Genomic DNA, 24,455 nt, shown 5'->3' on the forward strand with positions numbered 1-24,455 from the left:
TGTGGCTGCCCTGGCATTCTGGGTAAGGAAGGCTTTAATTCTATATAGGGTCCCAAGTTTCTTGTTGACTGACTTAATGGCTTGGTTGATATGTATATCAAATCTGAGTTTATTGTCAATGTTTACTCCTAATAGCTTTGTATAGGTGTCTGGGGAGATGATGGTCCCATTATTGGATTTTATAGTGAAGTTTTCAGTCGGAGATCTATTGGTTGGGTAGAAGAGAAGTAACTTGGTTTTGTTTGGATTTAAGATCAGGAGATGGTTGGCAAGCCAGTTTTTGACTTTGGTGAAGCTATGTTGGGTGGTAGTTAGTAGATTTGCAAGAGAGGCATTGGAACATATTATAGTCGAGTCATCTGCATATTGAATGCAGGTGGCTTCAGGGATGACTGTTTGGATGTCGTTTATGAAGACTGAAAAGAGGAGAGGTCCTAATATGGAACCTTGAGGAACTCCTATGGTATTTGGTAGTAGGCAGGAGAGCTTGTTTTGCCACATTACTGCTTGTTGTCTCCCAGTGAGGTAAGCTTGAAACCAGTCAAGGGCTGGAGTATCTAGATACAGGGTTTTTAAAGTATATAGAAGTAACTGATAGTTTACCATATCAAAGGCTTTCGATAGGTCCAGGAAGAGAGCGGAGGATATTTTTTTATTATTCCGGTTAAGATTAATGTTTTCAGTAAAAGAGAGGAGGGCAGTGGTTGTACTATGATGGGGTCTGAATCCATGTTGAGAGTCTGTGAGTAGTTTATTTTGGGTTGGATAGAGCATTAGTTGGTTGTGCATGCACTTTTCCATAATTTTGGCAAGTGGTGATAGTATGGCTATAGGTCTATAGTTGGATAGTTCTGTGGATGAACCTCCTTTGTGGAGTGGAATAACATAGGATATTTTCCAAATTGAGGGGATTGAGGCCTCGGTTATGGTTCTGTTAATTAGGATTGAGATAGGATAGGCTACGACATCTGCAGCAATTTGCAGGTATTCAGCCGGCAGAAGATCGGCTGAAAGGGTGGTTGGCTTCAGTTTTTTCAAAAGGGATCTGATAAAGGATGTGGACACTGGCTGGAAGTTAAAAGAGAGTGGTGAATCGGGTATTGTGTTTATAGAAGTGTGGGGAGGAGAAAGTTGGTTAGCTAATGACTGGATGGTTTCTGTGAAGAAAGTATTGAATGAATTGGCTATATCTTCTTGGCTCTTGTCAGATAATGTTCTTGGGGTCGGAGTAGTGGATTTGCCTGGTTGGAGAAGTTTATTTATGCCTGCCCAGTATTTTTGAGGGTTATTCTGATGTTTATGTTGCAGATTGTAGAAGTAATTTTTCTTATCTAGTATGATGGCTTTTTTAGTCTCATTTCTAAGTTGTTGGAATTTGATACGATCTAGGGGTAGTTTGGTAGTGCACCATTTATCCCATGCTTTGTCTCTAGTTGTTGTTTTGGTTTTGGTGTCTGTTGTTAGCCAGGGTGCTAGTTGAGTTTTAATTCTTATTGAGTGTTTAGGGGCATGCGAGTCAAGTATAGTAAGGAATGAATTGTTAAATGATGACACTGCCTCATCAAGGGGAAGGAACTTTAGTTTTGTCCAGTTACATGATTTGAGTTCAAGTTGAAATTTAGTTGGGTCAAAGTTTTTCTTGGATCTGATAGACCTATAAATAGGTAAGCTTGTACAATTAATTTTGTCTTTCATGATGTATGTGAGCAGGTTATCACTAAGATCATTAGGGAGAGTTCCAGACATATAGTTCTGGGGATGACTGTTGGTGAGTATCCAGTCTAGTATACTCTTTTTGGTTATTGTTACCTGTACGTGTGGTAGATGATATTATGTGAGAGAATCCATGTAGGTTAACAGGGATGGGGTTGGACTGTGCTGTGCATTGGTTCCAGTCAATATTAACATCGCCCAGGACAATGGTTTCTTGAGGGTAGTTGTTGGCTATCCAATGTAGAATGACCTCTAGTGTTTCTACATTGTTCCCAGGGGGAATATAAGTGACAATTAGGTTAATGCCCTTATGATTATTTAGTAGAATTTTTAGAGCTAGTATTTCAACGTTAGAGACCTGGGGTGGTTGTATAGGGTTAGTTATGATGTTAAGTGTGCTATTATATGAGACGGCTATTCCACCTCCTCTTTTCTTTACTCTATCTGCCCTAAGTATATTGTAACCAGGAGGCAGGATCTCATTGTCTTTGGTTGATGGCTGGAGCCATGTTTCAGATAGACACATTATGTTGGGGAGGTATGTGGCTAGTACAGCATGCAGGCTATGTATCTTATTTAGGCTTCTAATGTTTAAGTGGCATATTAGGAGGGAATTGACCAGTCAGTGGGAGAGTGGTGGACTGGTAGGATTTTGAGTTAAGGTTGGGCCTGGATTAGGATGGATGTCCCCATCTTTGGTTATGTTTTTTCTTAGATACGCTAGTAGTCTAATAACTTTGAATAGTAGTTTTAGTTCATATTTGGATTTTGGTGTTGATTGGAGTGGTTTTTTTTAGAAGCAAGTGGTTGGAATTTATAATTTTTGGGGTAGTGTAGTAGTGGGCAAGTTCCATGATCAGTGGAGGTAGGGGGTCTTGGTTTGGCATTTTGGATAAGAGAAACCTACGAATGTGAGATTTTCATAGCTAGTAAGAAAGTATGGCAGAATTAAGAGTGGTAAGATAAGAGGAAGGAGTTTATAATTATTTATAGACATGTTATATGTCATCAATGGGTGGGGTCAATGTGCTTCAGAGGAATAGTAGTGGTTAAACAGTAAAGTGGTGGGGGGGGAGGAAATTGGAGAGGAAGTTGTGTAGGTTGGAGAGGAAGTAGGGGTGTGGCCTAGTGGCTATAAATGTAGACACAGTGGGGGCGGGTGGGATAAGGGGGCAGGGAGGGGAGCGAAGCGAAGCGAGGGCGAAGCAGAGCGGGGCTAACCCAGTCCCAGTTTTTGGTCCTATGAGTGGGGTAAATAGTCTGAATAGTGTAAGTAAGCAGATTGGAGTACAGGCTTGAAATTCAACATAAACATATACAGTTGTAAAATGTCTAATACAATTCAACATAAATAGGCATTTACAGTTTTAAAACACTTACTGGACAGACACTGAGCCTTCATTGGGCCTGTAGCAGAGTGGATTGTAGTTTTACAAATGGTGCCTGCCACAGGTAATATTTATTAACTCTGGGATTGTCTTAAGGTGATAAACAGGGAAGGGGAGGGGAGAACAAGGGTGTGAGCAGGCAGTTCTTTGTACTGCTGCTAATGAGCCAAAGCAAGACAAGTATGTGTTAAGAACAATCACAATTGACCAAGGACTGCTCTGAAACTGTAAGTCTTGTCTTAATTTCTCAGGTGGAAAACCAGGATAACCTTGTATCAGTAGGCTACTGTGGTATAGTTTAAATAAACAAACACACAGTATTGATCAGTTATTGATACTATTTGCTAACAGAAGGGAATAAGAGAAAGTGGATGATGTGTGTGTGTGTGTGTGTGTGTGTGTGTGGTGGTGGTGGGGGGGGGGCTGATTACAGCCAAAGCACAGTGCTCCCCAGGGGAAAATGAAGATTGGCTCAAACAGTTAGACACATACTCAAAGTTAGCTGTAGCTGTTTGCAGACAGTTCAGACCCAGACTGCACTTTTCTTATAGGAATGTTAAAGGTGGTACCGGAGTTGAATACTTAAGAGTGGTGTTAGGTTCAAAGTTAGCTGTAGCTGTTTGCAGACAGTTCATAATAGTTTCATAATAGTTCAATAAAGTATCAAAGTACAAAGTAACACCTTCACATTTGTTAGGAGCAGACACAATGGGTCTAAATGGGGGCCTTTTTTCATTTTTATCTAACTTGGGTATACCAAATAATATTACAATTCTAGGGATTTCAATTAATAAATATTCATAAATATGGGAAATATAGTTCGTTAATAAGAGTGTAGTTAATGTTTTTATAACTCTTTTTTTCAATAACATCTAATGTAGTATACACATATTCGTCATGATTTAACAGTTCTTTCATTTGTGATTTAAATTTCATTGTTCATGATAATTAACCCTCCCCCATTTTCTGCTTTCATAAATCTCAAGCTGGCATTATCATTTAATTCCTACAAAGCTTTTCTTTCTTTACTGAAATTATAAAATACAACACTTCCTTTTTTATTCAAAATCATTCTAAACTCATTCTCACAACTTTCAAACACTTTTAAAGCATTGTTTAGAGAAGGATTAAAGGAGTACAACCGGTTTCTCTAATGTATTCCTCAACTTCACATCCCTTTTCCTCCCTATTTACATTGTCCTCTGTAAAGCAACAACAATAAAGCATTTACAATTTTTATAATTCCCCTTACTTCTGTAACAGAAGCCTACCTTCCCATACTGTGATGGTTTCACTTACAAAATGATTCTCTCATGTTTGAATAAAGCTTGCTGGAGTCACCCAATTACTGACATCATCGAGGCCAGGCAGTGCAGGTACTTTTTTTTTTTTTTCAGTTCCCTCCCCCAAAGTGACATCACCACAGCCGTCATCTGATTCTATCTAAAATAATAAGACCCACCCATTCTGTGATATCATGGCTCCCTTGTCCTTCCCCCAGCCTGAGTGCTGTTCATTTTATTCAGTAGTAGTGTAGTAACACCGATGTTTGGAAACACAGAAATTTGGTATGCATACTTGTACATTCTGCATGGCAAATGATGCGTAGGTGGTGTATCGCTTGCATACTTCTCTGTTGTATTTGCACCAGATACTGCTAGTGTGCAGTGCGGGAATAGAAAGATTAAAACATTACCCTGGTATCAGAGGTGGCAGTGCAACATATTCATAGTGGCTTAACAAGAGAGTAGCTCTAAGCAAGCACCATGTGAAACCTGAACAAGCACCTAGAATTATTCAGTGCAGCTTCCACACCTTAAGTCTGAAAATGAATTCACATACTCACGTGAACAGGAGTAGCTGCATATTGATGGCTAAAGATGTATGGGCATGTTGGGTGGTTACTACACTGCAAAACTGGTATGTAATGGTGGAGATATTTGGAAGGCATGAGCAAACACACCAGTATATTAAAGCCATAGCACCAATTGAACTGGAGGTTGGCAAATAGATTTAGTAAGGGATTTTGTCCATGCACAAATATTTCAACAGTGATTCTTTGCAGTGGCATCCATTATCTGATTGATGTCCTTTATTTAAAATAAAAAAATCAATAAAAAATTTACTTTGTTATAAGTGATTTCTGGACACAAGAAAAAGGAAGGGGAAAATATAGCAATGTGGTTTAATGTACAAAGACAAATCCAGGGACACTGCAAAAGGTTGTTTTTGCAAACCAACCAGTGGAGTAAAAACATATGAAGGCAAACACTGCATACCAACACACTGTGCACATGTAAATCTCAATTTTTAACAAGGTGGAAGCATGAAGTGATACTGTAACACTTAAATTAATAAAGATCTAAACTGGTTAATAGTATAAATGTTTTTATTCTTTAGCTCCTTGGTGCAAGACCTTATTGGATGTGATTGCAGTCAAGTAAGGCCATGGCTATAGCGTAGCAAAAAAATGTCCCCTCTAACAAAGGAAATGCTAGAGCAAAGATTAAATTACATGAGTCAAGCACCCTGCTGAGATCTGCCAATCATTGGAATTACCAGGTCAAATTACCCTCAGGACTTTGACAGCTAGGAAAGCTAAGTGTTATGGGGGAGGGGAGAAGTAAATGGACTGGAATTCATTGTCTCACAAATTAGTGCCATTTAAACTAAATTAGAAAAAAGGCAGCAGTAAACAGCACTTTGAGTGTGTTCTGTGGCATTTGCACTGTTTCTGTTTTAAGTAATCATCCAGCAGCAGGGAATGTTACTTACACTGTTCTATTTTACTCAGTACTTTGTACGCATGCAACATCTACGAAATGACAGGAACTTTAGGCAAACGGAGGCCTGCATGATGTAACATTTTTGAGCCAAACAATGATTTCTGGGATACTGGATGGCAACCTGATTTATCCAAACCACGTCAATATGCCAGCCTCCAGGTGGTCAGAGTCTGGAATTACATATAAAAATATTTAAAATCCTGTAAATAATCCCAGAGTGCTGTTAAAGTGTAGGAAACATCATGCCATAATGTTTTAAACATGTTTTTTGAGTCTGTGGGTGCGGTACTCCTTTAACAACAGAAGGTTTAAAGATTCTTTTGGACATGTTTATTCCATTTAACAAATAACTTCAACTTTCGTGTAAAAAGTTTGAGTTCTACAATACTTTTAATCAGACTTTCTCTGTGACTAGGCACAAAATTCAATCCTAACTTTAAAATATCAAAATGTGTACTGTTTAAATTAACACTAGATAAGTTCACAGTCTTAACTTCTGTACTCATGGGTATAGTGCAATTTAAAAAGTCTGCCCTCCATGTCAAGTCTGTTGCCCTCCATGTCTTCTCATATTACGGTTTGTCGAACTCCTTCCCTGGTTGTTTTGGTAGTTTTTTTAAAACGTTTTTTATACTTTTTAAATATTCTGTTTAGGGGAATACAAGGGTAATTTAACCACGCGGTCAACAAGATTAACCGTCTTGTTCTCATCCCCACTCACTGATATGATGTCATCTCCCTTTAAATTCTCTATACCTTCAAAGGGAGTGTTTGAATTTAAAGTCGCAAGATCGCTAGAAACCAATGATTCAGGGTTGTTCTGAACTTTAAAATGAGTATCGTAAGGCATAGAATAAGCAGTGTTATTGAGATAAGATAACTTATAAACTTAAGAAGCTACAGAGAGATGAGCTATTACACTCTTCTCAAGCTTTTCAACAGCAGAAATGACTTCTTCATACTTGCTTCTCAAGTTAGAAGACTGGGACAATATATTGTTGATAATGGAGTCTTTCTCAATCTTAGCTCTAATGTTGGACATAATAGTATGATTGTTCCGAATTAACATTTTCAACAATTCCAGTCCTGTCTTGTTAAAAAAAAAAAAAAAATGTGGTAAGTGTGACATAAAAATCCTCTTCCAGAGACACACCATTGGGCACAATATTCTGTGATATGCACTTCTCGAAATATTTGTTTTCCACAACTAGGGCATGATATTTCTTTAAATACTTCTCTAGCTGCCCCCTGAAATCCTTTATGTTGACTTCACCAACTGTCACATCAGAACATTCATTTAAAGGTTCATAATTGTAGTTAAGCAAGGCAGCCCCATTAGAGAATTTGTGCCCACCTAATCTGTGCCGCAATTCTGTAGGATGATATAGAAACAAAATTAGAGAGTCGTAGTGTTTCTCGGCACATTTTGTGTATTCTGAAGAATTCCTTGTGGATGAAAAGCGTACAATTAAAGTTTTTTAAGTTCATTGCATCATTATCACTTTTTTCCCCATCTGGTTCTTAACGTTTTTTATTTATTTATTTTGTAGTAGTGATTTATACCACTTATTGTCTGATCTTGTTGTTTTATTTTGAGTCATCAATCTAGGTCCCTTGACCAAATTTTCATTTTGTAATAGTGTGTTGTATGTACATTATGATGAAGGGAAGGGTTGTTTACCAAGAGGTTGGATACCACACATTTTAGCATTTAATTTAAGCCCATTTTTAGAATATCAATAGTTTACTAGGGAGAGTTCATTCTGGAGAGTTAGTGTCAGAGGGTGACTTAACAACAACATTGAGTTTAGTTGTCTGCAGACTTTTTTAGCTAGAGGTCTTGGCTGTCTTCTTTGATATTGGAAAAGCAAAGGCCAAAATGGAGAGGTTCTTGCACAGAACTCTGAGGGCATCACTAAACACTTTCATACTTTCTGATGAGACACCTGCACCTTGCACTGTGCAGGTTTTGTCTTTCAGCCAGTTTGCTATCTACCTTTACCACATTTGGGTCAATGTTTAAAGCATTTAGCTTCTGTATGATGTTAGCATGGGTAATGGTGTCTGAGGCCCTGGACAGGTTCAGGTATGCCATGCAAACTGCATGGCCACTGTATACATCTTCCACTGTTATGGTCTGTGGACACTATGGGTGCCATGGCCCCTTATGCATATATCACCATGCTTTATTTTTGTCAGCACGAACCATACTGTACAAGCAAGATAAATAGTTCTTTTACTGCGCAGAGACCAATATGACTGATTTTTTGTATGGAAAAATGGATGAACAGTCTGTTGTATGAAGCAGTTTGCTACTTTGTGAGGATCTGGATTATGTAGTTGCAATGGAAGTGAGGACAACCCATTTGTTCTCATACAAATGATGGTGATTTGACCATGGTTGTGCACTAGCAGGAAACAGAAAATTAGTATTTGCAAATGCTGTTTTGAAGGGAAATAATACTAATGAGAAAGGACTCAAACTATGCATGCTCTCATTGATCCCAAGGTATCATTGACTGCACCTAGCGAAAATATTATTAGTAAAGACAAGAAAACCATAGATCCAGACATCCAGTCCTACAGTATAGTTCAAAGACAGGATTTCTCCACATGACATAAGAACAGGATGTACCTTATATAACAAAGATATGAGGGGGAGGGGGCTGCATGTGAGTTTACTTTAAAAACCTTGACATTAATGAGTAGGTTGGCCTCTAGAGACAAACTCAAAATTTCCCATAATGTTTACCTACTGTAATTTGCCTGCATTTCTGTTTTCATATCAATAGCATAATGAATAAAAAACTGCAATATAATGTTAGCTTTGAAGATGATTTTTGAAACTGTATTACATAGAGCTAAGAACATGTAGTGTTTCTTGTGGCAGGCACCCCACCCTACAAGTATAAGTATATACTTATAAGTATATTCATGACAAATAAGACTAAATTATATTAAGTCAGTATAAAGTAAAAGATTTTAATCTGGTGAGCTTTGCAGCTGAAATTTAGTAAACTGCTAATAACAGATTACTATTTTACCCACAGTATGTGTATTCATGCTGTGGTTGCTAAAACTTTTGCACCTGTGTTACTGTATGTCAGTTTGTGTATGCATTGTGCACTTTTACCCACAGTAGTATGCTGTCCTAGTAGTATCATTTTTACAAGACAAAGCACCTTAGCACATTTCTTGGGAGACTGAGGACTGTGCTAAGTCAGTATGCAAAGTAATGATGTGTGCTTTCAGCATCAGACTTCATATCAATCAGAAAATGTATTATAATGCAAAGTGAGTTATTGTACCAACTTAATAAAACGCAGTATTTAAACTATACTATCTCTCTGGTCTCCACATCCACCCCTTATACTTTTGGATTAATCACTAACTGCTGTTGTGCTGACTGAGACATGTTGTCTGCACTTGTTTATTGAAAGAAATTCACCAGCTAATGGCCACTAATCTGTGCTTTGTGGTGGTGTGCAATTTGAAAGACTGTAAATCAAATTTAAGGTTGTCTGTGGTCATTCTGAATAGTTTTCCATTGTTTGCTCCTTCTATAGTGATATTATTGAGGGAGTATATTTAAATTGTGTTCTTCATGAGATAGAGATTTAGGAAGGAAGAGTAAATGTTTGGTTTTTCTTGGGTTAAACAGGAGTTGGGAGTTTTGTGACCAGAAGTGTGGGTGTGTGTGTGTGTGTGTGTGTGTGTGTGTGTGTGTGTGTGTGTGTGTGTGTGTGTGTATGTATGTATGTATGTATGTATGTATATATATATATATATATATATATATATATATATATATATATATATATATATATATATATATATATATATATAATCAGTTATAAGTGAGTGATAGTCTTGTCTGGTGCTAAAGTATTTATTCATTGACTTGACATTTGTATAATAGGAAAGTCTGACTGGGTAGAAGCCCATTTTTCAGCACAGACCCATGGAGAAAAGCACCAAATGTTTACAAAATATTTTAAAAACAATTTTCCAGTCATCAAAAATAAAAATAATATATCTGCAGCTTAAATAATTATAACAAATTAAACCTAATATAAAAAATATGGTTAAGAATCCATACAGGTTATATAACAATCATTTAATATTTAGATAACTGTTAAGAGTTTTAAAAACATACAGTTATTTGTCTTTTTCCTCTGCTTGCAAAGTGAACATGTTATTTGTTGGGATATGCCTATCAAAGATGGGCCTCATCTGTGAACAAAATGCAGCATTGCTTATAAACCTGAATAATATCTGTTTTCTGCTTTTCAGAATAAAGAGATTTGGTTATAGCTTAGTGAAGCCTGGGATAAGGATGCACGGCCGAGTAAGAGTTAATTTACTGAAGCAGGCTGTGTGTCCTGGAAAATTTGAGCTACCATTGTTGAACTGAACATTCTGTACTTCTTGAACATTCTGTAATAACTGTTGGTTTGAGGTGATTTGTGATAAACATGTTTACCACAGGTGTTTTCCATAGCCAACTGTCAACGGTCAGAAATGTAACAAAAAGTTGTTTTGCTTGCAGTATAAAAGTTGATGTCAGTAAACAAGTTGACCAGAGGAGATCATCTTGGCCAACATGCTGTGTAATCTGGTTAGCTGCTAATAAAGAAGTTTTTCATCACCTGAGGCAGATGTGACTAGTTTGAATTTTTCTTCTGACATTTTGGTCCTTTGGACTGGAAACCTCTACGACGATACGGATCAGACCGACAGAGACCAAAAAACCTGTGCAGGTGAGGGTTTCTTATCTTAAGATTCCCTCGACTGAAAGCCCTCCAACTGATTTGTCGTTGAGAGGAGGCCGGCCGCTCTCTGATCCCTATATGAAGGACGGTTTCTGAACGAAAAGGGGAAACGGAGTCTCATCTGGTTCAGGTAGGATGAAAACTAAATTTTCTTTTAATTTAATTTAACCTTGTCGACAAGGGTTTTATTTACAGTTAAGGGTTTTATTTTTAGTTAAGGGTGGGTAGGATTACTTGCTAAGATTATTTTGTTAGGATCACCCGTTAAGATAGCCTCATTTTATAATAAGCCCTGTAAAATAACTTTGATACAGTCCTAAAATAAGAAATCTAGGGAAAACATGGGTTCAAGTTGCTGCAAGTGTGAGAGTGATGTCTGTTTAAATGTTGATGCTAAGTATATGAAAGGTTTAAACAAAAATAATGTTAAATTTTTGAAAAAGTGGAAGTTGAAATATGATTTTGATGCTACACTGAATAAGAATGCCTGTGCAAAATTGGTTAGAGATTTGAAAAGAGATGCAGGAACTAGAACTAAAAAGCAAAGACAATTGGGATTTCCCCAAGCACAAAAATGGTTAGAAGAAGCAAATAGACAAGCTATAAAAAAAAAACAGTGCCAGGAAAAAGAAAAAAAATAAATCAAAATGGATCACTGGTGCCAAGTGGAAACGTAGCTTTATTTTTAGATAAGGAGGATGAGCATACAGTTTGTGCGGTACAAAGGCAGGCAACTGCCCCACCGTATGGGGAAATTGCTGCTGCCGTACCGGCAGAACCTCCTCAATATCAGTCTGAAGATGTGGGATCTGTGCAGCAGGGTGGGTTATTGGCTGCTCAAGGAAATGTCGTGACCCCTCCAATTTACCCGCAAATTCCCGTAGTACCCAAGGTTGCTTTGCAACAGGTAGACCAACCTATGCAGTTAAGATCAGGACCAGCAGGGCAAGGACGTTGGGCCATTAAACTTTCTGACTACTCAAAAGCTCTTCCCTTAATACAAGTTGCAAACCCACAAGCAGGGGATGTTGGACAAGAGCCAACTATTTTAGTTTATCATCCCTGGGCTAGAGAGGATATAAAACGAGCTACAGATGGTATTCCTCATCCCAAGGTTAATTTTCAAAAGTTTTCTGAGGACATAGTTGGTATGCGTTTAAGTTATCATCTAAATGGTTTAGAAGTAGAACAAGTAGTGCGACAAATCCTGGGTCCAGATCGGCACTTAGGTTGTGGTACTTGGACATGTAAGACAGATGACAGCTCTACATTAAAGCATAATTCTGGGGTGTTAGACACGCGAGTCACTGATCTGTTAAAGAGAATTTCTGATAAGTGGCGTCCAAGAGCAGATTGGACAGTAATAAATCAGTGCATCCAAAATGATGATGAATCTGTAGATCACTATATTGTAAGGCTGACATAAGTGTTCAACAACCATTGTGGAATGATGATTCCGCAGGATCAGACCAATGATAGTCCGTATGAACAGCAATTGAAAAATGCTTTTCTTAAGGGTTGTAGGGCTCCGATAAGTAGTTTTATAACTAAGCATATGGTAGATCATAGAACATGTAGACTGCAACCTTTGTTTGAATATGCACGGCATGCTGAGCGACATTTCAATTTAAAAAAGAAAAAGAAAGTACAAGTGTTAGCAGTAGGGGATGATGGTGGTATATTCTTGGTACAGGACCAAAGGGGGCAAGGGCGCTGTGGTGGCGTAAAAAACGTGGGGGCCCAAAATGGGACACGTTAAATAAACCGGGTGGACATTTGGAGGAATACGAGGGGAGGTCAAAATGTGGAGAATGTTTTAAATGCGGTAGACGTGGGCACTTTGCTGCCGACTGTGAAGAGTGGCAACATCCCCCACAGCTTACGAACAAGGGCTCCGCATGACTATATGATAGTAAAGGAAGGCGCCAAATTCATTATTGTGATTATTGTAGAGAAGAAGAAAGTGAGAATGATTGTGATGATGATGAGGCAGACACTCTCTGTGATGAATGTCAGAACACTCAGAAAGAAGGGCGGGATTGTGACTGAAGTCATAAACCTGGCAAATTTGGGTATTGCTATGCATCTAGATCAAAAACCCATGATAGAGTTTTTGGCTGAGGGACAGAAAGTGGAGTTTTTATGTGATTCAGGTGCATTGCATACACTTTTGGGTCCAGCAGTTCTACCTCTGAACTGCGAAACAGATGAGTTTGTCCTTGTGAAAGCGGCAAATGGGAAAATCTATAAGGAACCACTGTCTCATCCCCTATTGTTCACAGATCCGCAAACAAACCAAACTGTTAGGTGTAGGGTAATTGTATCGAAAGTTTGTCCAGTTAATTTGCTGGGAAGAGATTTGATGCATTTGTTTGGAATAGCGGCAATTCCCACACCTAAAGGCATTGAGGCGAAAAGGTTAGCGGATGGCTTGGTGGTACAGGGAGTACAAGACTTGTTTTACTGGTATAGCCAGGACTTTATTTCAAACGGGTCGGGGAGGGTTGATACAGATTTGATCAACCTAGCTTTAAGTAAATCTAGGAGCGGGTCACATGAGGTTGCGGCACTTACATTGTACAATGTTCTACAGAAAGGCCCCTGGTCCGGATAAAGAATTTGAAAAAATTCTTTAAGCACAAACGTGCAAGGATAATTTTGAATGATATGTTTTGGGATACGCAAGGTAATACAGTAGCGACCTGTACTTTGACCAAAGAAATGAGTTCTTTATATCGCTCAGGTTATAACCCACATTTCAAATTACTAAAGCGGTGGGGACACATTGGCTAGATTTGGCAAAAAAGGTAACAAATTGGGACACACTGTCCGAAACTCAATTGAGAGATCAACAGATCCAGGTACAAAGATTAAATTGGGTGACTTGGGCACAACCAAGCGTGCACCTCAGGGATGACAAAAAAGAAATGGCATGACAAATCCTCCTAACTCAAGAGGAAGATAGTGCGTTAAGTGCCTTACCTGTAGATTTATGGTCAAAAGGTAAAGGGGATGTAGGACTGATGAAAACAGCAGGTGAAGTTTGTATAACTCCAAAGTCAGGTTTTAGACCTCGTAAGCACCAATACCCGCTAAGTAAATAAGCAGAGGAAGGAATTAAGCCAGTTACTGAGCAGCTAAAACAGGTAGGAATTTTTGCTGAATGCCCAGATTCGCCCTGCAATACTCCGTTGTTTCCTGTAAAGAAACCGGATGGGTCATGGAGGTTGGTTCGGGATTTACAAGCAGTTAATTCAGCTGTGATCCCAAGAGCACCGGTGGTCCCTGACCCCTACACATTACTTAATTATTTACTACCTCAGCACAGATATTTTTCTGTCGTAGATATAAGCAATGCTTTTTTCTCCATACCACTACATAAGGAGAGTAGATTTTGGTTTGCATTCACTTATCAAGGTAAAAGATACACCTACACCAGATTGCCACAGGGTTATTGTGAGAGTCCGACAATATTCGCACAAGAAATGGCTGCGAATTTAGCTCAGTTTGTTCCCCCAGAGGGAAGCCAGGTTCTGTTGTATGTAGATGATATTTTGTTGGCCTCACCCATGCAGGAAAGTTGTAGAAAGGATATCCTTGCCCTTCTTAGTTTTTTAGCTGAGCAAGGACATAAGGTAAATAAAGAAAATTTACAATTGTGGAAAGCACAAGTAAAGTACTTGGGTTATTTAATTTCGCAGGCAGGTAGACAATTGGAGAAGAAAAGAAAACAAGCAATTCTTGAGGTACCTATGCCCACAACTAAGCAGGAGATGATGTCCTTTTTAGGTGTGACTAATTTTTCAGGGTTATTGTGAGAGTCCGACAATATTCGCACAAGAAATGGCTGCGAATTTAGCTCAGTTTGTTCCCCCAGAGGGAAGCCAGGTTCTGTTGTATGTAGATGATATTTTGTTGGCCTCACCCATGCAGGAAAGTTGTAGAAAGGATATCCTTGCCCTTCTTAGTTTTTTAGCTGAGCAAGGACATAAGGTAAATAAAGAAAATTTACAATTGTGGAAAGCACAAGTAAAGTACTTGGGTTATTTAATTTCGCAGGCAGGTAGACAATTGGAGAAGAAAAGAAAACAAGCAATTCTTGAGGTACCTATGCCCACAACTAAGCAGGAGATGATGTCCTTTTTAGGTGTGACTAATTTTTGTAGAAGTTGGATCCCTAACTATGCTGAGGAAGTAGGGCCATTGACCGCACTAATCTATGACACTCCCATGGCAGCTAAGAATAATATACAGCGGACAAATAAAGCAATACAGGCATTTAATAGAATTAAGCAATTGATAGCAGGATCCTCTGTTTTGGGTTTTCCAAACTATTTTAAGCCGTTTATACAAATGGTTGATTGTAAGGGAGGATATATGACTTCGGTTCTGGTACAAGTACATGGGGATAAACAGAGACCGATAGCTTTCTACTCCTCCAGATTAGATCCTGTTGCAAGGGCATTGCTGCATTGTGTTCAAGCTGTAGTGGCAGCCGCCATGGCAGTACAAGCCTCAGCATCATTAGTTTTGTTTCACCCATTAAAATTGCGGGTTCCACATTCAGTAGCTACTAAACTTTTGCAAGATAAGATAACCTTTTTATCTCCTAGTCGACATTTGTCATGTATGACAGTGCTGCTGACACAGCCTCCTATGACCATAGAAAGATGTACTACTCTTAATCCGGCGACACTTTTGCCGACTCCAGAAGAAGGCACTCCACACGTTTGTTTAGAGAGCATTCATGACAAAGTGCTTCCCCGACCAGGTTTAATGGATATTCCTTTGGTAGATTCTGATCTCGTTTTGTTTGTAGATGGATCCGCAAAGAAAGACACTGTAGGAAAAACACTAGTAGGGTATGCTGTCACCACAGAAACTGAAGTTTTGGAGGCAAAAGGATTGTCACACATTTATTCTGCACAAGCAGCTGAGTTGGTGGCTTTGGCTCGAGCTTGTACCTTAGGGGAGGGTAAAAAAGTGACAATTTATACAGATAGTCAATATGCTTTCTCCACTGTACATGTTTTCGCTCAACAATGGAAGAATAAGGGAATGGTTACTGCAACAGGCAAACCAATAAATCACAGAGATTTAATTTTACAGTTGTTAGATGCAGTGCAACTACCACTTCAGATAGCGATATGTAAATGTTCCGCACATACCAACAGAAAACATCCTGTCTCCAGGGGAAATTAACTTGCTGATATGGCTACAAAAAAGGCAGCTCAAGAAAATGATTTGCTTTTACATGACAATGATTTAGAGCCTGGACACCTCTTAGACTTAGAGACACTAAAAGTAATGCAAACATTGACAACACAGAAGGAAAAATGGCATTGGGTAAAATATGGTATCACTCAACAGGATGGGTTGTATAGGGCATCAGATGGCAAAATGGTATTACCCTCAAACCTTTTTAGGTATGTGGCATTAGTTAGCCATGGACCTGCCCATGTAGGAGTACAGACGATGATTCAAATAGTGTCTAAGGTGTTTTGGTGTAAGGGGTTTTCACCTTATGCAAAGCAATTCTGTTTGTCTTGTTTATTATGTGCAAAGTATCATGCTCAGGGGGAAGTTAAAAAGTCTCAGCAGGCATTCCCCACCCCTCCATATCCATTCCACACACTATGTATGGACTTTATTGAATTGACACCCTCAGAGGGAAAAAGGTTCTGTTTAGTCACTATTGATGCTTTTTCTAAATGGGTAGAAGCTTTTCCAGTGAAGCATCCGAATGCACAAACAGTAGCAAAGCTTTTGACTACAGAAATAATTCCCCGATTTGGTTTACCAAGACGCATTTACAGTGATAATGGGTCTCATTTTGTTAACCAGGTTGTTCAGAAGTTGGATCAAGCATTTCAAATTGATCTCAAGTATCATTGTGCTTACCATCCCCAGTCAGCTGGACTGGTGGAAAGACACAACGGTGTCTTGAAGAGTAAGCTCCGCAAACTGATGGCAGAAACACATAGATCATGGACTGCGTGCCTTCCTTTGGCACTCCTGTATATGCGAATCTCACCTTCCTACAAAGGACTTACACCATGGAGACCATATTACGTCCGGCAGTGGCAAAGATTGTTGCCAGCGGAACGTGAGGGGGGTGAGGATCTAGCGGATTATATGAAGAAGCTGCTAAATGCCAAATCTCTTGTAACCAATGACTCCTTTGCAGATTCCAGAAATGAAACCTTGTTAAGCGTGGCACCCGGGGACTGGGTGTGGATCCGAATTGTGAAGAGAAAGAATTGGTCATCCCCCAGGTGGGAAGGCCCAGACCAAGTACTTATCTCGACACCTACGGCTGTAAAGATCGCTGAGAGGACTTCGTGGATTCATATCACCCACTGTAAAAAAAACTCAGGACTCTTCCTTCTGCCATTGATATTGTTCAAACTCCACCGGACCTCTGAGCGCAAAGTCTGGCTACAAAGGGGGATTAGCCCAATAGGGGTTAGTTCGTCTCAAACCCAGTGAAGAAACCAACAGCGCGAGGTAGTCCTTAGGGAGGATGGCCATGTTTAACTGGTACTTGAACTGTTACATGATGATGATTTTGGTGGCGAAAGTAAATATGTCCATGCGAGAAGGAACAGTTGCAAGAGAAAAAGGAATGGTGGGGCCGCAAGCGCAAACAGGTGTTATCACTGTGTTTAAGGTGAAACTTTGTGAAGGAATTTTGGACTGTTCTAAATGGAACAATGATAATTTCTTGACTTGTGCAAAATACTTGTGCAATAGAGACTGTACGTCCTGGTCAAATGTTTGGTGGTCAACAGATGTGAATGGATGGGAAACAAGTGGTGCAGTGATACCAGAGAAAGATAAAAGCAGGCAACAAAGAATGAAAATTGCGCATTTCCAAGGTACCTAAGTAATTACTATAACCATTGTGTCACCACAAGAAAGTGATTCAGGAGTTTATGGAATCGGAGTGTTTCTTCCAGTTGGAAATGATCCTTTGGGGACCCTCCAACTTAAAGTACAAAGCCTTAAAAATGCTACAAGTAAAGCAGATTTTGCCTTCACAGAAGAAGAGCAATTGTTACTCGAGACTGGATTCGTACACCATAACGAATGGTTGTCTTGGGTTAGATATAGTACCCGAGAGGCACATCGTGAGAACTGTGCTTCTTGTGTTGAAGGTAAACAGCAACTAGCGACAGTCCCATTGATGCAAGATGAAGGTAACCTAACGTGTCTGTTAAAATTATTCTTCAACAAAACTGAAGATAAATGCAAAAATGAAACTCAGCGTTTTCCAGTCATAAGCAAAGCTGAGAAACCGCCTGCAGTGATTTCCTATCCAGGTTCGTATATGTGCATTTCCAGAGATGGCACAGGGAAGAATTATGGCAATATAGGACAGAACTATTGCAATGTTACTGTGAATGGCAATGAGAATCCATTTCTGGAGAACCAAACTCATAGTTTAGCAGACGTATGGTGGTTATGTGGAGACAACAAACTCAGATCAAGGCTTACGATTCCCTGGAAGGGAACTTGTGCACTTGTAAAGTTAATTCTGCCATTTCCAGCAAGCAATTTCGTAAGAGAACCTGAAATAAAGCCGAAGTGGTTGAGTAGGAGAAAAAGAGGCACCGAAGCAATCCTTCGATAACGGTGTCTACATCGATAGAATTAGCGTACCAAGAGGCGTACCTGATTAATACAAAGCAATAAACCAAGTAGCAGCTGGTTTCACATCCGTCTTTGTCTGGATTCAACCTAATAAGAATGTGGACTGGATCAACTACATTTACTGTAACCAGCAGCGTTTTGTGAACTATACCAAAGATGCATTAAAAGGAATTGCTGAACAACTGGAGGCCACTTTGCAGGTGGCATGGCATGGCAGAATCTAATTGTGTTGGATATCCTCCTGGCCAAAGAAGGAGGAGTTTGCAGGATGTTTGGGACTTTCTGTTGTACATATATTCCAAACAACACTGCGCCTGATGGAAGTATCACTCTAGCTTTGAAAGGTTTGGAGATGTTATCCGAAGAATTGGCAGAGAACTCTGGGGTAAATAATCCCATTTACAGACTTTCTACAAGTGTGGTTTGGAAAATGGAGTCATCTCATCAGCAGTTTCCTGGTGTCCATTGGACTCGCTGTGGCTATCGTGGTGGTATGTGGTTGCTGTTGTATACCCTGTATCAGAGGTCTTCTACAAAGACTGGTTGATACTGCTGTTACGAAGATGATGTGCCAGCAATTGCAACAGACTGGTGAAAGTGAATACATTGAAATGTGACTTTTGCAAATGTTTTTGAAGTTTAAAAGTTTGTCTTGCCAATGAAGTAATGTATGCAAAGAAAAACTTAGTTTTTACCATATATTGCTGAAATAAAAAGACAAATAAAAAGTGTTTTGAGGGGGAAATGTTAAGAGAAAAAGTTTTAAAAACATACTGTTATTTGTCTTTTTCCTCTGCTTGCAAAGTGAACATGTTATTTGTTGGGATATGCCTATCAAAGATGGGCCTCATCTGTGAACAAAATGCAGCATTGCTTATAAACCTGAATAATATCTGTTTTCTGCTTTTCAGAATAAAGAGATTTGGTTATAGCTTAGTGAAGCCTGGGATAAGGACGCATGGCCGAGTAAGAGTTAATTTACTGAAGCAGGCTGTGTGTCCTGGAAAATTTGAGCTACCATTGTTGAACTGAACATTCTGTACTTCTTGAACATTCTGTAATAACTGTTGGTTTGAGGTGATTTGTGATAAACATGTTTACCACAGGCGTTTTCCATAGCCAACTGTCAACGATCAGAAATGTAACAAAAAGTTGTTTTGCTTGCAGTATAAAAGTTGATGTCAGTAAACAAGTTGACCAGAGGAGATCATCTTGGCCAACATGCTGTGTAATCTGGTTAGCTGCTAATAAAGAAGTTTTTCATCACCTGAGGCAGATGTGACTCGTTTGAATTTTTCTTCTGACAGTAACGTTAAGACACTTGGTATTAGACTTGCGTATAATTTCTCTACAGGCAATGCAATAAAACGTGAGGGAAAAACAGGCTTGTAGGATAAAAAAAATCCAAAACTAGGGGATCCGAGGAACCAGGACTGGATCTTTTCTTGGTGTTTTTCTTGTGCAGTTTTTACTGGGATCATTTTACTTTGTTTTGTTCTTGAATTTTGGTGAGGCTTATAGGATATTTAGAGAGAAAGTCAGGGAAGTGATTTTGATAAAAAAGTAAGTAATTGAAGGGAAAGAAAGGAGGTATAAGGACTCAAAAGGTACTTGTTCACATTTAGTGATATAGTTGATCCTGGTTTTGAGCAAGAACAGAGCCAGATTTTAGCTAGTAAATCTTTCAGAGTGGTTTTGAAAGATGGGAGGGTGGGTACAGAGCTGATGGCTACAGGTAATGAGTTCCAGGCCTTAGCAACCTTGTACGAGTACAAAGTCCAGCAGATCTGTTAGGTGTATAGACATACAGGAGTTTTTGGTCACTGGATCAGAATGACTAACTGGGAACATAGTTGCGTAGAATGTTTTTAGTACTGGACAGGACAATGGACACAGATTTTATATCTGGTAAGAAGTTGTGTATATGTTGATGTGCCCATTCTACACCATTTAGAATTTTGAATGCTATACTGTTGTGGGTTTTGAAAGGGGTGGCCACGGTGGTGCAGTGGTGATGCAGCGGTTAGCATTGCTGCCTCACAGCAAAAGGTTCTCTGGTTCGATCCTCTGATAGGGTGCCTTCTGTGCGGAGTCTGCATGTCCTCCCTGCGGTCACGTGGGTTTCCTCCGGGTGCTCCGGTTTCCTCCCACATCCCAAAGACATGCTGTAGTGGATTGGACACTCTAAATTGGCCCTAGGTGTGAGTGCACATGTGTGTGCCTTCTGTGGAAGGTTGGGCTGGCAACTTGACACTGTAAAACTCTACTACCAATCATGAGCAGACAGGTGATCCACTGTGTCGACCCCTAACCGGGAAAAATCCGAAAGAAGAAGATGTGCTGCAAATTTAGCAGCCTGGAGGTAAGTAAGCATGGGAGCACCATAAATAAGAGTGGGCAGGAGATACGTACAGGCAAGTGTACTTAACTGTGTCAGTGAGAAATTGGGATCTGTAAAGCATCCCTAGTTTTTGACTTTTTTTTCTTATGCAATCATGTATAGTATGCAATAAGACAAAAGCAAATTAGGAGTGACAAACAAAAGCACTATATCTCCCTACAAAGGAAACGTAATGCCAACCCTCAAATTCTAGGCTGCAGTGAACATCCTCCAGCCTGGGAAGACTCAACCCCCCCACCCCAATATAGATGGCACTAACTCAGAAATAGTCACAAACATCAATGACTACTTTACAAACTCTATACTCAAACTTATAAACAATACAAATGCTCTCAACACGCCACAAACCACCAAAGCCTTAAAAAAACACCACCCCATTCTCCTTCACACCAGTCCCAACTGCTATCATTCAAAAATACTTATTCAAACTCAAACCAACCACACTAGCAGCCAACAATCTTCCCGTTGAATACCTTCAACTTGCTTCCCCATCTCACTGCTAATAAACAGGTCTATTAAAGAAAAACTGTCTCTTCCTTATGGAAGATTTCAGTTATCATTCCCCTTCATAAGGGTGGCCTCTCTACTGACCTCTCTATCATCCCATCACAATCTTATCACCCCTAGAAAAGTGTATCCACCAACTCCTTACCTACCATCTCTCTAACAATCTCCTCTCCAAATCCCAACATGGACTTCATCCATCCCACAGTACCACCACTGTCCAAATTAACTTCACTAACACTATATAAACTCACTCAGAAATCAAGGCAACCTCATCTCTGCTACCTTCCTAGCTCTATCCAAAGCATTTGATGCTGCTTCTCATAATAAACTCCTATCCTACCTATTCAACCTTAACATAGACAGCCCCTCCTTACTCTGGTTCCAAAGTTACTTAGAAAACCACCAACAGTCTGTCAAATGGCCTGACTCCATAACACCCCACTTCCTTTTACATTTGGTGTCCTGCAAGGTTTTATTTTAGGTCCCCATCTCTTAAACATCCTTACAAATCAACTTCACTTAGCAACAGCAACAGTCCAATATGCTGATGACACAACCCTGATCTGCTCAGCCTCCAATATCTAGCTCCTCAAGCAAAAAGCCCAAGAATACTTTACAGAAATAGAAAACGGGTTAAGTAACACACAGCTAATATTAAACCCCAAGAAAACCCAAATTATGTTTCACCAACCAAAATCCAGTGACTCTAACTTCCCCATACACTCGACCAATAAGACGCTAATCTCTCTAGTAAGAGGCCAGATCTCTAGGTCTCACAACTGACCCTCAACTAATTCAGTAAAAACATCTCTATAATCTCCAATGTACACAAACTAAGCACTCTATCGCTGCAAGAAGTTCCTTACCTCCAAGGCAGGAACAGATATTGCTAGAATACATCTCCTGTCCACACAACTACTTAGGCATCTCCATTACTTACTAACCTAAGTAAAACTGACCTAAACAAACTTTCTACCTGTTATAACAAAATTGCAAGGTTTGCAACCAATGCCAAATCCCGTTCTCACCACTGCCAGTCCCTACAAATATTACACTGGCTCGAATTCCCCAGTCTACCACACTATCACCAACTTAACCTTGCCCACCAAATATTATACTATCCTGACAAAATCCCTGACCTGGCTAGCCTTAACTTTTACATCTCAAACAGATCCCTACAATCCAGCAAAAAAGCCCTGCTCACTGCTATCCCATGCAAAAATAGCTCAGGTAATTCTCTTCCCAGATGAAGTCGAAAAAAATATGGAACATCCTGTCCCCTGACCTCAGAATGCAAAACCAAATTTTTGTATTCAAAAACCTCCTTAAAACCTACCTCTTCACCAACCACTTGTGTAACTGCAATCCACCCCTCTGAATTCACACCAACTCCTTAATTGATCCTTTTAATAGTTCCTATTGTTACTCTCTTATGCTCTGGGTTTTTCACCTTTTTTCATTTTCTTTTTATACTACATTATACTTTGTAGAACTGGGTTTTTCCCAAAGGGGATGATGAGACATTTTTTGGCATTGAGCTTAAGGCCATGGGTCTGACACTAGTCATTGGTCTCGGTAAGGCCTTTCTGTAGGACATCAGCATCACTTGAGGAGTTAATAATGGCTCCCAACTTACAATCGTCTGTGAACTTTGTCAGCCAGAGTCCCTTCGTGTTGGTCTGGACTTCAGAGAAGTAGATATCAAACAGTAGAGGACCCAGGACCAATCCCCGTGCGACTCCACTTGTGATTGCTCAGCAGTCTGACTTGGAGTCAACTACTTTCACACTGTAGGTTCTATCTGTGAGCCAGTTTGCAACCCACCTAATGATATAGGGGGTGATGCCTAGCTTAGTGAGTTTTTCTGGGATTCCTGAGTGGGGAATGGTATCAAAGGCCTTGGCCAGATCAAGGTAGGCTGTATGAACCACCTTGCCTTCATCCACAGCTCTGGTGACTGAATCAAAGAAGTCAACCAAGTTGAGCAGGCATGATCTACCCTTCACAAAACCAAATTGTGTGGGATCCAAAGTTTGGAGATTCCCTATATCATTGTTTATTAAGTCCATGATGATCCGTTCCTTAGCTTTGCACATCAGACTTGTCAGGATAATGGGGTGATAGTTCCCAGGATCTGTAGTCTCCTTTGTGGAGGCAGATGTCTATAGCAGTGCGCCATTCAGTAGGGGCAAAGCCTGAGGTGAGGCTATGATTGAACAGTGAACACAGGTGAGGTGCCAGTTCACTCTGTAGTTCATGCAGAATACAGACAGGGATATTGTCAGGTGCCATAGAAGCTGTATTCTTGGCCATGGACAGTGCCGTTTTAACCTGTGCAGCAGTAATACTGGGTGCCTGGCAATCTACTGGTATTGTGATTGGTCCTTGGGTGGGGGGGGAGGGGTAAAGTTGTCTTTGTTTGAGTTTGTTTTTATGGCCTGAATTGTCAATGATATGGGTTCAGCCATATGATGAAATAATTTAAATACAGTTTTAAATTATTTTGATTTTGTAGGTACTAAATAATTTTGACAACAAATGAAACTGCAAAATACCTGCAACTGTTTATCTTATAAAAATCACCGAGGGATCTTTTTTGCCACATATCTCCTTACCCTCCTACTTTTAAGCAGACTGAAGTGCTATATAATAATAAATGTATTTCATCTATCATGTTTAGAATCTACTTCTGAAAACAAAACTTCAGTTTTACTAGTCATTACCAGCAGTATATTGTGAATTTTCCTTTACATAGTTAAGAACAGCTCCATGGTACTATCTCATATATCAAAGAAAGCTATGGCTTTGACAGTCTCCAGCTGATCTCATGATATTGTTCATGGCATCATACTGTTTTCATTAACAAAAGACATACATTTTACAAACATACATGTGAAGGCTGCCAGCCTAGCTAGATAGAATTTTGTAGATAATTCTATGCCATTTGTAAATATTAATATAATCCACAGGCTTGGTTTACAAATGTAAAGAGAACTATATGGTATGATTAAACTATATGTTGTACTGAGCTTCAAAAATGTAACCACAGTGCACTCTGCTGGAAGAAAGCTGATAAGTCGAGCATTTTATGATTGTTTGATCTCAAGCTCAGAGACAGGATGTCTGGGCCAGGAAATTATTTCTATTGTCTTGATTTAAGAGATAATTAGTAAGGTTTTACATGTATAATATATTTTATTGCAGTGGCTTCCTGGCCAGGTACAGCTTACTAAGA

This window comes from Protopterus annectens, chromosome 14.part0 (genome assembly GCF_019279795.1).
Source record: "Protopterus annectens isolate FY-2018-M chromosome 14.part0, PAN1.0, whole genome shotgun sequence".
NCBI classification, from domain to species: Eukaryota; Metazoa; Chordata; order Ceratodontiformes; family Protopteridae; genus Protopterus; species Protopterus annectens.